General features: G+C 44.8%; 1 protein-coding gene across 2 annotated transcripts in view; it reads left to right on the top strand.

The window, feature by feature from the left end:
* Window positions 1-14,666, top strand: part of dpp10 (dipeptidyl-peptidase 10 (non-functional)) — a 1,285,183-nt gene that overhangs the window by 789,114 nt on the left and 481,403 nt on the right. The window contains exon 1 of one of the 2 annotated variants that reach the window (XM_085986568.1): window positions 12,809-12,880. The exons of the other annotated variant lie outside the window; for it this stretch is intronic. The gene's annotated coding sequence lies outside the window, so the exon portion shown is untranslated. Of the gene's footprint in view, window positions 1-12,808; window positions 12,881-14,666 lie in introns of those variants that run through there. 2 annotated transcript variants of the gene reach the window in all.

Here is a 14,666-nt window from a genome sequence, read left to right as displayed (position 1 = left end):
GTAAAGAATCCATAACATAGAAGCTTAGAGGAAGACAAAGATGGAGTGAGGTGCCAAAACCAAGATGCCTCCCTGTGCGTTGTTAGTTGTTGTCATTGCATAACAGTGAGAGCAAGTGTGAGGGGTGCATAGTAGAATGGTGGTGTGATTCTGTACATAGAGAGAGGGATGGGTGAGGGTGCAAGGGATGTAAGGGAAAGTTGGGATGTGGAGGAGTAGGTTGCCAATGCAGAGTGCTGGTGATGAGAAGAGATGGGGAGCAGATTGAAGGTAAGTGTGATGTTATACTCACTTTTGCTGAGCGTAGCAGATCATTGAACCTTTTCCTGCACTGAACCCAGGTGTGTGAACACAAAGACCTGGCGCTAATTTCCTCAGCAATTTGCAGCCAGGCTGCCTTTGTCTGCTGAGGAAGCTTCCTCCGGCCATCGGGAGGGAACAGAACCTCCTTGCGGCCTCTTACTCTCTCCACAAGAGCATGGAGGGGGTCATCATCAAAACGGGGAGAAGCCTTGGTTCTTGCAGCAGTCATGGTCCAAAGAAACGTTTTCAGGAGCAGTAGAAAGGAAATGAAATCCAAAGGCTATATGGGCCCCTTAAAAGCTCCTGAATCGAAGACGTCAGCAGAGGCGAGCAGCTGACCCGCATTGGGCCGGGTAGCGCGCACGGCGGGCTTAATAAGCCCAGTTAAGTGAAAATTGTTATATCGGAGCAGCTGAAACCGGCTGCGAGACCGGAACCCGCCGACCAGCCAACCCGACTCCTAAGGCAAAAGCGCGGCCTATATGTTTTAACGGGGCTAAATATAAACTTTCCTTATTGGACAGGGTTTTTAATGTATAATTGAGTGATAAAATGTTATTTTTATATTTTTTAAAACTCTTATGCTGGTAAAAGCAGGCCTGCTTTTACCAGGCGTAAGAATTCCACGGCGGAAGTTGTGCAAATAGCACAGCTCTCCACCTGCAGAGGCCCTTTTCCCGGGGATGCGGAGGATCTGTCAACTTGACAGATTGCACGTGCCGGGTTTCAGCGCATGCGCTTTGCATGCCTAAACCTGGCACTTGCGCGGCCCCTACGGGCGCGTGCACACCTCGTACGCACCCGTAGGGGTTGCAAAATATGGTCCGTTATTTTTTCCAGCAAATTGCGGTGTCTTCGGCACTGGAGCATCACGAAACACAACAGCCTATCTTATGGCTCTCGTCATTGCCCGCAAATTCAGGGTCAAAGTCTTGAAGTAATATTACTAAGATACCAATGGGTGGTTCTGCTATAAATCAATAAGATGGAAAACTAGGCACACAGAGAAAGAAGAGATGAAGGAAAGAAGCAACTTATAGAGGGAAACATGATAGCCTAAATTTCCTAGGTTCATGCCCACCGCCAACACATATTGGAAAATGGCGGCAATGGAAAACAAAATAAAAGAGAGTGATGGGAAGAGAAAATAGCGATTGGGAAAGAAGCCAAGAGAGAGGTGCTGGAAGAATTTGTTTCTTTTTTATCCATGAGTAATGTCCCAACAGATCAACCAATTGTTTAACAAATTTGTATTCAAGTAAAAGACACTGTTGTCAATATAATGATTTGAACTCTGAACAAAAAAGGACTGTCTCCAATGCTAAAAATGTTATATTAATTTTATTCTTTAATTAATTTTGTCACTTGGTGATTATATTGGCCACAGTTAATTGAATCTTCACTCTTTGGGTGACCGTGGATACTGGCCTTACTATATTTTCTTTAAAGCTCTTGATTAGTTCCATATTATGGTTGCTAGGCAACAGCCTAGTAACTTGCAGTGTTTTCTATATACTCTTCTTCTTCTTAGGCAGTCCCTCGGAACCGAGGGTGACTTGCTTCCACATTAAAAATGAGCTTGCATGTGATTGATTAGTCCAATGCGGGACCTACAGTCTCTGTCACAGGTGGGGCAGACGGTGGTTGAAGGGACGGGTGGGTGGGGTGCTTGGGTTGATGTGCGCTCCTTGCACTGCCTGCTATACTAATATAAAAGCTTCATGTTTTAACATAAGCTAGTAATTTTAGTAATACATGTTTTAGCTCTTTCAAAGAGCCTGCACAGGAACAAATGGCCTCCTTCTGTGGTCACAGTATATGCTGTATTATTAGAATTTTCTGTATTTATTTTAGTGGGCTCAATCAAGCAATTAAATTCAATCCAGGACCACTAATCTAATTTCCAGCAGTATGGGCAACATAATCACAAAAGTGCAATGGCTCAAAGCTGATTCACAGTGGAGCTGAAAGAGCCTTAGGTGCAAAATTAGGATCGGTAGCACTCGCTTTTTCAGTACTACAGGTGCCATTTTGGTTCCAAGCTGGGGTCTGCGGCATGCGCACACACTTCTGGTGTGAGTCGCACCAGATGCAATATTGCTGAGGGCATTAGCGCGCGCGTGCACAGTGAGTGTACGCCAGAATTATGCAGAGTAGGCAGATTATGACGTCAATCAGCAAGTAATGCTGATTTGACGCCAGCGCTGCCATTTTGGAGCTCAACACCTCAGCCATCTCTTAAGCTCGCACAGCTGAACACGCGTTCAGCAGCAGGAAGGAACCCCACCAGCACTACTTAAAGGGATCATCAACTACTTGCAGGTTACTTGCTGATTGATTTCTACTGGCTGTTGCTGCAATTGTACTTTGGTGCTTTCTGGAGTTCTTTAAAGTTGTTAAAGTCTACAGGGAGTGGTGTGGCAGGTGCTGAAGGACTTTTTCCTGAGTTCAAGTCTTCTGCACAAACCACTTACTCCCAGACATGGGTGTAGCGGTAGGCATTCCCGTTGGAATACAGCATGACTGGGAGGATGAGCAGAGGCGACATGGAGCAGTGCAAGCTGCTAGAAGAGGGAGGAGGGGAAGAAGGGCTCTCAGCAGGAGGCCATATCCACCCAGGGTGTTGAGGGAGCAATTCTCCTACCTGAACCTCAGCGAAGAACAGTGTGCGAGATGTCTGCACTTCACAAAGGACGTCCTCACTGAAATTTACCACATGCTGCAGCCACCACTGCAACCTCAGAACAGGGCTAGGACAGCATTGCCAGTGGTTGTGAAGGTGACCATGGCCATGAATACGTCGGGCTCCTTCCAGGCTGGAGCTGGATATATTTGCAACATCACACAATTTGCCATCCGCCATTGTGTAAGAGAGGTCATTGAGGCTCTGTGTTCCAAGAGAGCTGAATGCATTTCATTCTCTCTTGCCAGACAGCAGCAGGTGGAGCGAGCACACAGCTTCGCGAGGATTGCAGGCTTCCCCATGGTGCAGGGCGCCATTGACTGCTCGCACGTCGCTTTGCAGACGCCGCATGTCAACTCTGAGATGTACTGCAACCAAAAGGGATTCCACTCCCACAATGTCCAGCCCGTGTGCGACCATAGGCGGCAAATCATGCAGTTCGATGCACGGTATCCTGGCAGCAGTCATGATGCCTTCATTCTGCGGCAGTCCACTGCGCCATCTGCATTTGAGCCACCATAATAAACCAAAGGGTGGCTACTGGGAAACAAGGGCTATATGTTGATGACATGGCTCATGACTCCAGTGCACATCCCATGCACATGTGTGCAGCATGCATACAACGAAAGCCATGCTGCCACATGAAATGTGATAAAGCAGACTATTGGCGTGCTGAAACAACGCATCAGCTGCCTGGAACGCTCTAGGAGGAGCCTTGACGTACTCAGCAGAATGAGTGTCAAGATTCCTGGTGGTCTGCTGCATGCTGCACAACCTCACCATCATGAGAGCACAGCCCTTGCCACCAGCTCTATGGTGACCAGCTGAGGAGCAGGAGGAGGAAGAAGAAGAGGAAAAAGAAGGGAGGAGGCAACCTAATCCCCTTTTTGCCCGGGCTGTCCATGAACAGCTGATCTGACTGCGATACCAGTCAATTCCCCATTCACCAACAGTTTCAGACATTTTCTTCACTCTGTTACTGACCATCACCGTGTCCACTTGGCCATAATGCAAAAATAAAAGCCAACACAAAATAAACATTCCAAACCAAATTTACAAATCAAATCATGCCATATTGCATACGTCAACTAATCACCCTTGTGCATTCCCTTGGTGCCTGTCTTCCATGTACCTTTGCCTGTCCTAGTGCTCCCATGCAGTGCTACCCCAGTGGCTGCAGCATGGCTGGTGGAAACCTGTTGATGTTCAGTGGGGTAGATTGCAGATGGCCTTGGAGGACGACCTCAAGCAGCTCTAGGCCTCGATGGCCCGGCTTCAGACTGCACCATCTCGGCACGGACGGCAGCAGGCTGGGATGGCTGGCTGACAGGCAACAGCAAGGGGACTGGTGGAGTAGCATGGCGTGGGAGGATGAATGCTGTCATCCTGAGAGAGGACAGTAGGCTCATGCTCCACGGAGCCACTGCCACTCCCCCGGGGCGGCACCTGTTGGAGGATAGATTGCTAGACTGCTGTGACACTCTGCAAGCCCCTTTGAACACTGGAATCTGCAGCCATGGTGGCAGCAGTCTGAGCTTGTGTGGCAGCGAGCTGGCCTTGCCCGACAGAAGTCTGAGCTTCCACTGCAGCACCCAGATGTTGGGTGTCTGCTGCTTGTGCTGCAATGGAAGCTGAGACATCAGCCATCAGATACTACATCATGGTTGGGTCCACAAGTGTGCTAATGGAGTTGGCCACCATTTCCATGTTGGAAAGGATGGGCTCCAAGCTCTGCACAAAGCCCCGTGCCAAGTTGATGCTGGACTCCTCCATGCTCCTTGACATTGCACACAGACTTTCTGGCAGGCCTGCCAATGCACCAAGCATTTCATTGTGCACACCCATCAGCGTTCTGCAGCCTGCCCCATTGAAGTGCTCATCTGAGTCTTCTGCAGCAGAACTCCTGTGCGATCTCGCCCTCCGGCGAGCTGGCACCTGCACTACCCTTGTCACCTGCCCTGGCTGTAGGCTACTCATGCCCAATGTCTCACCACGTGCAGATCCCATTTCTAAGTTATTCTCTAAATTACACGCAGTGTCAGTATCTGACCTGGTGGTTGCGAGTGTGAAATCGAGTGATGGTGTTTCTTCTTCATCACTGTCTTTCTGCTTTTCCACCTGTTGCTCTTCCACTGGCCAGTTTGCAGTTCTTGGGTATCTGAAAGGAGAAAGGCACAAGGGTAGGTTTGTGGTGAGGGAAGGGGGGGGGAAAGTAAGAGGTGCATGCTTACATCATCTGCAGCTTGTAAATCAGAAGAGATTGTCAGATGAGGGGGAAGTGGGATGTGAGAAAGAGAATAAGGCATGAGGATACAGTAATCTTCTATGGTTTCAGCCCTGCCATTGGCCACGGCCTCAGCAGTGTCTGCTCCAATGATGGCGAGCACAGTCTCCTCCATGGTGTTAAGGATATGCAGCCACGCCTGTCCCCTGCCAGTTAGGTCCTGCTGCCTCAGATTGTGCACCACCTCTTCCTGCAAGAGAAAGGGAAGTGTGTCAGTGAGTGTGAGGCAATCTGTTTGGGTGATGTGGCTGTCATGGTTGAATAGCTGGCAGTGTGTGCAAGCTGTGAGATGTGGGTGTGAGGCTTACAGCAGTGCTAAGTGTGTGAGGGCGAGGTGAAGCTATGAATGTTAGGTATGAGTCCTGATTGATAGAAAATTGTTGGTAGGTGAGTGATGGGGGTGTGATGCATTGAGCAGTTGCTGAGGCTAGTGGAGCAGTTGGTGCGTTGTGGCATTTGAAGATACATTTACTGACCTTGACCACTCGTGTGAGGTCATTGAATTTTTTGCGGCACTGCATCAAGGTCCTCAGCTTGACTCCTGGCATTGACCACCACTGCTATCTGCTCACATTGCCTTGTGAGAGTTTGGCTGGAGGGCCTCCTGGTCCCCTGTGGATTGAGGACACCTCTCCTCCTCTCCACCTCCTCCAGTAACTCCTCCAGTGCAGCTTCAGAAAGTCTTGGAGCCCACTCTCTGCCATATTGTGCCATTATTTACTCTTTCCCATGTCAGAATCTCTTCAGCCACGAGTCCCAGCACCTGCTCCAGTCACAATGTACCTCCCCTTTCAGATGTGCAAGCTGGCTTTAATTGATGCTAACCTCTCACGACTTTGGTCCCCCTGCTGATGCATGCAGCCAATGAACAGCGCGGTTAGCACTGGCTGCACGCTGCAATGATTTAAATGAGCAGGCAGCAGAAAGTTGGCGAGCTGCCTGCATCGGAATCAACGTGCACGGGTTAATTGTGCATCGCAATCCCCACATCAGTTTCGGGGGTAATCGAATTTTGCGGCCCTTGTCTCTATAAAAAAGAAAAACTTGCATTCATATAGTGCCTTTCACGTAACTCAGGATGTCTCAAAACACTTTACAGCCAATTAAGTACTTTTGGAGTATAGTCATTGTTGTAATGTAGGAAACGTGGCAGCCAATGTCTGCACAGCAAGGTCCCACATACAGCAATGTGTTAATGATCAGATAATCTGTTTTAGTGATTTTGGTTGAGGGATATATATTGGCCAAGACACTGGGGAAAACTCCCCTGCTCTGTTTCAAATAGTGCCAAAGGAATCTTTTACATCCACCTGAGAGGGCAGATGGGTCCTCGGTTTAACATCTCATCCAAAATAAGGCTCCGCTGACAGTGCAGAACTCCTTCAGTACTGAACTGGAGTATCAGCCCAGATTTTGTGCTGAAGTCCTGATCCTGCTCCTATTTCATGTGTCTAATTCTGTTCGATTCAGGAGATGGTTCAGTGATAGTAGATTGGCGGTTAGGATCAGATCAGCCATGATCTTATTGAATGGCGGAGCAGGCTCGAGGGGCCGATTGGCCTACTCCTGCTCCTATTTCTTATGTTCTTCTTATGTAAGTCTCTGGTATGGGACTTGAACCCCCAATGTTCTGACTCAGATATAAGAGTGCTACCACTGACCCACGGCTGATACACAACAGCAACAACTTGCATTTAAATAGTGCCTTCGACGTAGAAGACATCCCGAATACAGTGGGAGAGAAAAATATTTGAAAGGAATAAATTAAAAATGAGTCATAATGCAAATTTTAAGATAGGGGACCAAAAGCTGTCAAAAAAGGTTAGTTTTGAGAAGGTTTTTAAAGGTGGGGAAAGAAATGGAGGAGCCTTGGGTCATGTTAAAAGCACTGTATAACTGCAAGTTATTGTATAGGATTGTGTTCAAACTCTCTTAGTTCCACTTTGAGCCATTGCACTAGTGTGATTGCATTCCAGAGAGTAGGGACAAGGCAGCTGAAGGCTCTGCTACCAATGGTGGGGCAAAAAGATTATGGGAATATACAAAAATAGGCCCAAAGGAACTGGAAGGGATATAAAGCGGGCGGAAGTTGAAGTGAGAGGAGAGGCAAGGTCATGAAGAGATTTTAAGATGAGGATTTTAAATTGAATATGTTGGGGGAGGGAGCCAATGTAGATCAACAAGGATGGTGAGCAGGACCTCTGCTAGACTGAATAAAGGCACAATAAATCCTGAAGGCAAAAATAAAGGAAGAAAGGAGTGAGAAAAAGTAAAAGTTAAAAAAATGTAGGAGGAAAAAAATAAAAATGAAATTGAAAACAAATGAAAGAAACTAAGAAAACAAATGAAAGAAAATAAAAGGCATGAATCATAAGTGAAAGGGAACACGCTAATGAAAATAAACAGTGAACAAAATGGACAGAGTAACATAAAATTATCCTATAAAATAGAAATGAAAGTGGTGAAATAAAACTAAAGAAAAAAATGGAAAGTGAAATAATCATAAAATAACAAATACCTAGGACTAAACAAAACTAAGACAAAATAATTTGGCAGATTATAGATTAAAACATTTATTTAGCATCAGAAGCAACGTGGCAACCAATGGCTGCACAGCAAGGATGCTGGAAATCTGAGGAAATACTCAGCAGGTCAGGCAGCATCTATGGAGAGAGAAACAGAGTTAATGGCCCAGCAATTGGGGTCCCAACGCATGAGTACGCACGGGGTACCCACGCATGGACCCGATGGAAGTGCCGGTTTCTTGCATGCACAGCGCATGCGCGGGAAAACGGCGCTTCCAGTCCCCTGAGAGCAGGGGTTAAGAGGTGAAACGCGTGCGACGTATGAGGCAGCGCGTGCGCGTTGAACTTCCGGTTTTTTGACAGGTTTGCCCGTGCGTGAAGGCCTCCACTTTTTACACATTAAAAAAGCAGACGTAAGGACTTCATTTTAAAAGGTAAGTGGTCAATTAATTAAAATTAGAACATTTTTTCCACAGGTTTATTATTTTTAAATACTTTACAGTAAGGTAAGTGTATTTTTAGCTCCGATTTTTTATAAAATTATTTTTTTCAAAAATTTAAATTATTGTTTAAAATGGTTATTTAATGTTATTTATAGTTGATTTAAATAGTGTGATGTTTTTCAAAAATATATTTTAAGGTTATGTACTGTTTTGGGCGCCCGGAGTTTCCATGAGTTTGACAGGTCTTATGCCAAACTCATGAATGGACTTTTCCCTCCTCCGATTGGTTGCCCAGTGCTCATGTGATCCCAGCCGACGCATCGCACTAACTACGCCGCTGGATCATGCAAGCACAGCGCGCCGGGAGCTGGACCGGGCCATAGACAGGAAATGCACGCAGGCCCAGGCCTCAACTGTCGGCGCGCTAGGTAAATGTAGGTCGGGGGCTTGCACCCGCGGGAAGCCCCCGACACGAATTTCTGGGCCATTGTTTCAGGTCGATGACCTTTCGTCAGAACAGTTCACAGCATTTTCTGTTTTTGTTTAGCATCAGATTTTAACTTTAATTAAGACTTCTGCAGTAATCAAATTTTATAATTAATTAATCACTAGGTAGAACTACAGATGATGGTAAAGCTTAGCATTAGTCCAGCAATAAATATGTTGAAGGCAAAGAGTTAATCATTGGTTACTGAATATAGCATTTAAGAAATTGTGTTAAATGCGCACCATTATCCTAGAAATTACTCTTCCAAATATTAACGAATGAATGCGTAATCTGTTTATAGCCATTCCTCTGAAACATTAACCCATCTAAAATAAACAGGAACAGTAACAGAAAATGCTGGAAACACTCAGCAGGTCAGACAGCATCGTGGAGCGAGAAACCGAGTTAACGTTTCAGGTTGCTGATCCTTCATTAGAACTGGAAAATGTTGGGAAAGTTACAGATTTTGAAGCAAGTGTGGGGCAGGGAAAGGGAGGAGGAGAAGAGAGAACAAAGGGGAGGTCTGTGATAGGATGGAAGGAAGCAGAGGTTAAAAGACAAAAGGGATGATGGTGCAAGGCAAAGGAGATGGTAATGGGACAAGTTTAGATGACTCTAGATGAGGTGGAAATGGCAATGTCAGAATCATCAACAGCTGCCATGTGAGAGAAAAAAGAAATTATAGGGGCTGAGGTTATAGTCTGAAATTGTTGAACTTGATGTGGAGTCCAGAAGGCTGTAAAGTGCCTAATTGGAAGATGAGGTGCTGTTCCTTGAGCTTACGTTGAGCTTCGTTGGAACAGTGTAAGATGCCGAGGACAGAGAGGTCAGAGTGGGAGTGGAGCTGAGAATTAAAGTGACAGGTGACCGGAAGCTCGGGGTCACGCTTACAGACTGAATGCAGTTGTTCCGCGAAGTGGTCACCCAATCTGCGTTTGGTCTCCCCAATGTAGAGGAGACCACATCGTGAGCAGCAAATACAGTATACTAAATTCCAAGAAGTACAAGTAAATCGCTGTTTCACCTGGAAGGAGTGTTTGGGGCCCTGGACAGTGGGAAGGGAGGAGGTAAAAGGGCAGATGTTGCATCTCCTGTGCTTACACGGGAAGGTGCCATGGGAAGGGGAAGGGGTGTTGGGAGTGATAGAGGAGTGGACCAGGGTGTCGCGGAGGGTGCGGTCCCTTCGGAATGCTGAAAGGGGGGGGAGGCAAAGATGTGTTTGGTGATGGGATCGCGTTGGAGGTAGCGGAAATGGCAGAGGATGATCTGTTGAATGTGGAGGCTGGTGGGGTGAAAGGTGAGGACAAGGGGAACCCTATCGTGGTTCTGGGAGGGAGGGGAAGGGGTGAGAGCAAAAGTGCGGGAAATGGAACGGACACAGTTGAGGGCCATGTCAACGACGGTAGAGAGGAATCCTCGGTTGAGGAAAAAGGAAGACATATTGGAAGCACTAGTATGAAAGGTGGCATCGTCAGAACAGATGCAGAGGAGACGGAGAAACTGGGAGAATGGAATAGAGTCCTTTCAGGAAGCAGGGTGGGAAGAAGTGTAGTCCAGGTAGCTGTGGGAGTCAGTGGGCTTATAGTGGATGTTTGTCGATAACCTATCCCCAGAAACGGAGACAGAGAAGTTGAGGAAGGGAGGGGAAGAGTCGGAGATGGAACATGTGAAGGTGAGGGAAGGGTGAAAATTGGAAGCAAAGTGGATGAAATTTTCTAGTTCAGGATGAGAGCAGGAAACAGCACCAATACAGTCATCAATGTACCGGAAAAAGAGGTGAGGGAGGGGACCTGAGTAGGACTGGAACAAAGAATGTTCCACATATCCCATGAAAAGACAGGCATAGCCAGGGCCCATGTGGGTTCCCGTAGCAACACCTTTAATTTGGAGGAAGTGAGTGGAGTCAAATGAGAAGTTGTTCAATGTGAGAACAAGTTTAGCCAGGCGGAGGAGGGTGGTGGTGGATGGGGACTGGTTGGGCCTCTGTTCAAGGAAAAAGCGGAGCGCCCTCAGGCCATCCTGGTGGGGGATGGAGGTGTTGAGGGATTGGACGTCCTTAGTAAAAAGGAGACGGTTGGGGCCAGGAAATTGGAAACTGTTAAAGTGGCGGAGGGTGTCAGAAGAGTCGCAGATGTAGGTGGGAAATAAACAGGTGAGTGCTAGCTATAAAATAGGGAACGGAGGAATATCCTACAAATGTAATAAACATTCAACTGCTAATATTGCTAAGAATAATTTCTAGAGGGGGAGAATATTCAGAGGGAAAACATTTATATCCCAAAGGTTTCATTCCCCAATTGGATGTTCCTAGCAAGAAGCAATGCTTGCAGGGAGCACTATTCAGGGAACCGCAGCCCTTGAGTTTCCTCCTTTCAAATTAATGTACACAAATAAGGTGCTGCAGGCCATGATATCCTGACCAGCACTCTCTTGTAAGTACTGCTTCTCACTGAGCAACAGAACGCTTGAGTGCATGTATACATACAGCAAAAACAGCTGACATAAATATCTTTTAGAAAAACACTTACAGAATCATGGTTCTTGGGAGTCTGCTCTGTCAGCACAAGTACAGCAGAAAGGAACCCTGGCCTGCACTAGCCCCAGGCAAGCTGCCTAAGGGTGCATCAGCACTGCCTGGCCCAACCTATCAAAAGTATGTTGCCGTGGCATCATGCCTCCCCAATGGTGGAGAGGAGGCCCAATTAGGCCTCAAAGAAATGTATTCTCTTTGGTTCTTCTGCTCCCAATGGAACATATGAGCCTCTTGGAGAAGATAACTGGTCCCCTCTGGCTTTGATTACGTTTGTCCAGTAAATTTTTGGGGCCTTTTTACAGGCTTTGGTGGATCTCACATCAGCTCCCAGCTGGAATTAGTTCCACTGAGGCCTTTGGAGGGCTTAAAGAGCAGAATTCCTGGAATAGCCTGGGAACTCCCTGAAACATAGCCCCTTGACCTAGGATGGGCAGATAGAAGATCTCCCTGCAGCCACCCGTCAGAAAACAGTGGAATCTCAGCAGAACTGGTTTCTGTCCCATTTTACAGTCATGTGTGAGGCAACCTGCCCCAGTACTGCCCAGGATCCAATCAAGAATTTAGCACTTAACATAAGAATTAGATTTTTTTTCAAGAACACATTTTCTGCACTAAATTTATTATTCTATTCGAGTGCCTCCAGTTCTCTTGTTCAAATATATTTTCACAATAATAGATAATGCACATTTTCTATAAAAAAGGTAAATGTTGTCTTTATTGCAATCCAATACTAATTTGAATATTTGCCTGAAAACTCACATTACCCTTGTTCTTCATATAACATTCATCTTCTTGAGGCTTTAATACATCTCATAAAATGTTAAGATTCTGACAGCTGCCCCTCCCTTGACTGCCAATTCAACCTCACTTTTACTGATCATGTATAACTTAATTCTTTCTTTTTGATCAGAAACATTAACTGTTTTTTGACCAAAAAGTTAAAATTCATATAGGCCCGTATTTTCCGATCCCTATGGGTATGTACGAGCTGTGTACACACCCGTAGGGACATCGGAAATGCCGGTTTTAGGCATGCAAAGCGAATGCGCTGAAAACCGGCATTTCCAATCTGTCAAGAATCCTCTTGACAGATCAGATGCCTGCCCTGGAGAAGGACCTCTGCGGGTGGAGAGTTCCGCTTTCTGCAGAACCTCCGACATCTGAAAACCCTTAGAAATCTTACGCCTGGTAAAAGCCTTACCAGCATAAGAGTTTTTAAAAGTGTTTTTAAAAATTTCACTCATTTATAATTTTAAAATAATTTAAAAAAAGGTAAGTTTATTTTTAGCCCCGTAATAAACTTGAATTATTTTTTCAAAAAATTAAATTTTTGTTTAAAATATTAAATTTAATGTAATTTTAACTCATTTTAAAAATGTGATGGTTTTTTAAAAATGTATTTAATGTTTTAGTGTCTTTTTTCAATGATCCCCATACATACTTTTGACAGGTCTATCTGTCAAAAGTATGAAGGGGGATTCCCTTCTTTCATTGGCTCGCCTGGCCCATGTGATCCCAAGGATGCTTGCGAACTGCATGTGCCCCTGGGATACGTGGGCCCTGCACATTTCGACTGTGGAGAGGCCCAGGATCGGAAGTGTCTGGACCTCGGGAGCCCTCAGGTAAGTGCGTAGATTTTTTTCCGATAGGAGGCATCCGCATGCAGGAAGCCTCCTATCGGAAATTATGGGCCATAGTAAAATTAGTCTTTTTTTGTTTATTATAGCCAGTGGCAAAATGGAGCTGGCAGTTAGGACTGAGTACAAAGTACTTCTGGCACTTCCTCTCTCATTCCCAATAACCACAAAAGCATTGGTTGTTGATATGCAACATTGCTGCTGTGAGGAAAGTACATTTTTATATTGAACAGTGAGCATTATTTAAATATGGCTACTGTTATATCCCTTCAATAAATCATCAGTATAATAAGATAGCACCACAGCTTTAATGCTAACTATTGTTAATAGTAGATTACAGTACCTTTTAACAATGTATTGCGATGCAAAAAGGACTACATTTCTGAAAACTCATTTTTAAACCACCTCTCCCCAGGCCAAAAGACACTCTCCATTCCCTTTGAAACTAAGGGAAATTCCTTGGTATACTAAACCAGTAAGCAGTGCAATATTTAAGTTAATTATATGGCTCTTCTATTCTGTCTAATAGTTTCACCTCAATTCAAGGACAATTCTAAATCTGCACAGCATTGCTCCTTGATTAATCAAGATCACATTTCTATACCTTCTGTATGACATTGAAAGGTTATCTTGTTGCCATGACAGCATAACCATATCAGATCTGTGTCCTTTTCAACCTTTGATGTCAGAGAATAGCTAGAATCACTCTAGGTACATGGGACAGAATATAATTTAACGCAACATGTTATGTAATATAAAGAGAATATACAAGTTATTAACATTGTACATAAGTATAAAGAGGATACATAAGTTATTTGCACTGACTTGATGTCAGATATGGGCCACTAAAATTTACTAAATGCCTGAATGGCAATTGTTAAACTAATGTATGGAATATTTTAAAATTAAGCATTTCATAAATGTTATGTCCAACTTTCAATAAATATATATCTACATTCTTACCCACTGAGATTTTATTGGATATGATTTCTGAAACTTAGGACTAAGGAGTCCAAATAGCTAAGTATGTATCTCCTTTAATAAGAAAGAAAGAAAAATTGGTTTGATATAGTACATTATTTTTCCATCCCAGTAATCAACTATCTGTATCTTATGTGAAATCTTACATTCCTGTCTGCACCATTTTACTTCCTGTTGTCACTTTAAAAAAAATCATATTTTGTGTTTTTCGATTATAAAATCCTATCTCCACATTTATGATTGATTTTGCCCATGTAAACTTGTAAAGCTGTAATTACATATATCGGCCACTTGGTGACTTTCAGTCCAGTCTGTGAACCCTTTGGAAATTTCAGAGCCTGCAGCCACCATTTTCTTTTAACCTTGGGTACGTTACTTTTCTCTTCTAACTACTGGTTAATCTACCTGTTTTTCGAGCAAGTGCATTTTCATTTACTGAAGGTTGTTCATTTAAAACAACCATGATCTTATTGAATGGCGGAGCAGGCTCGAAGGGCCAAATGGCCTACTCCTGCTCCCATTTCTTATGTTTTTAGCACTCCGGGTGTGAGCCTGCCTTCTCATTCATCCACTCTTGCCTTAGTCTAACATTAATTGGCCTTTAAGAGTTCCCAGTGTAATTTCCCAGTAAGCAAATAGTGAAATGGAAATTGCAATGTATTGTAAAAAATGTAAGGTTTGAATCCCCCAGCCCCTCCCCCCATCATGGCCCAAATTTTCACATTCCTGACCATCAATTCCTCCATGCCATTGCTAATTCCAGCAGCCATGCAGCGGACCTGAGAGGTCA

The sequence above is a fragment of the Somniosus microcephalus genome, chromosome 4 (genome assembly GCF_052327205.1).
Source record: "Somniosus microcephalus isolate GS21.2 chromosome 4, FLI_Smic_1.0, whole genome shotgun sequence".
Lineage (NCBI taxonomy): Eukaryota > Metazoa > Chordata > Chondrichthyes > Squaliformes > Somniosidae > Somniosus > Somniosus microcephalus.
The sequence above is the reverse complement of the archived record's forward strand: the minus strand, read 5'-3'. Positions and strand labels throughout refer to the sequence as shown.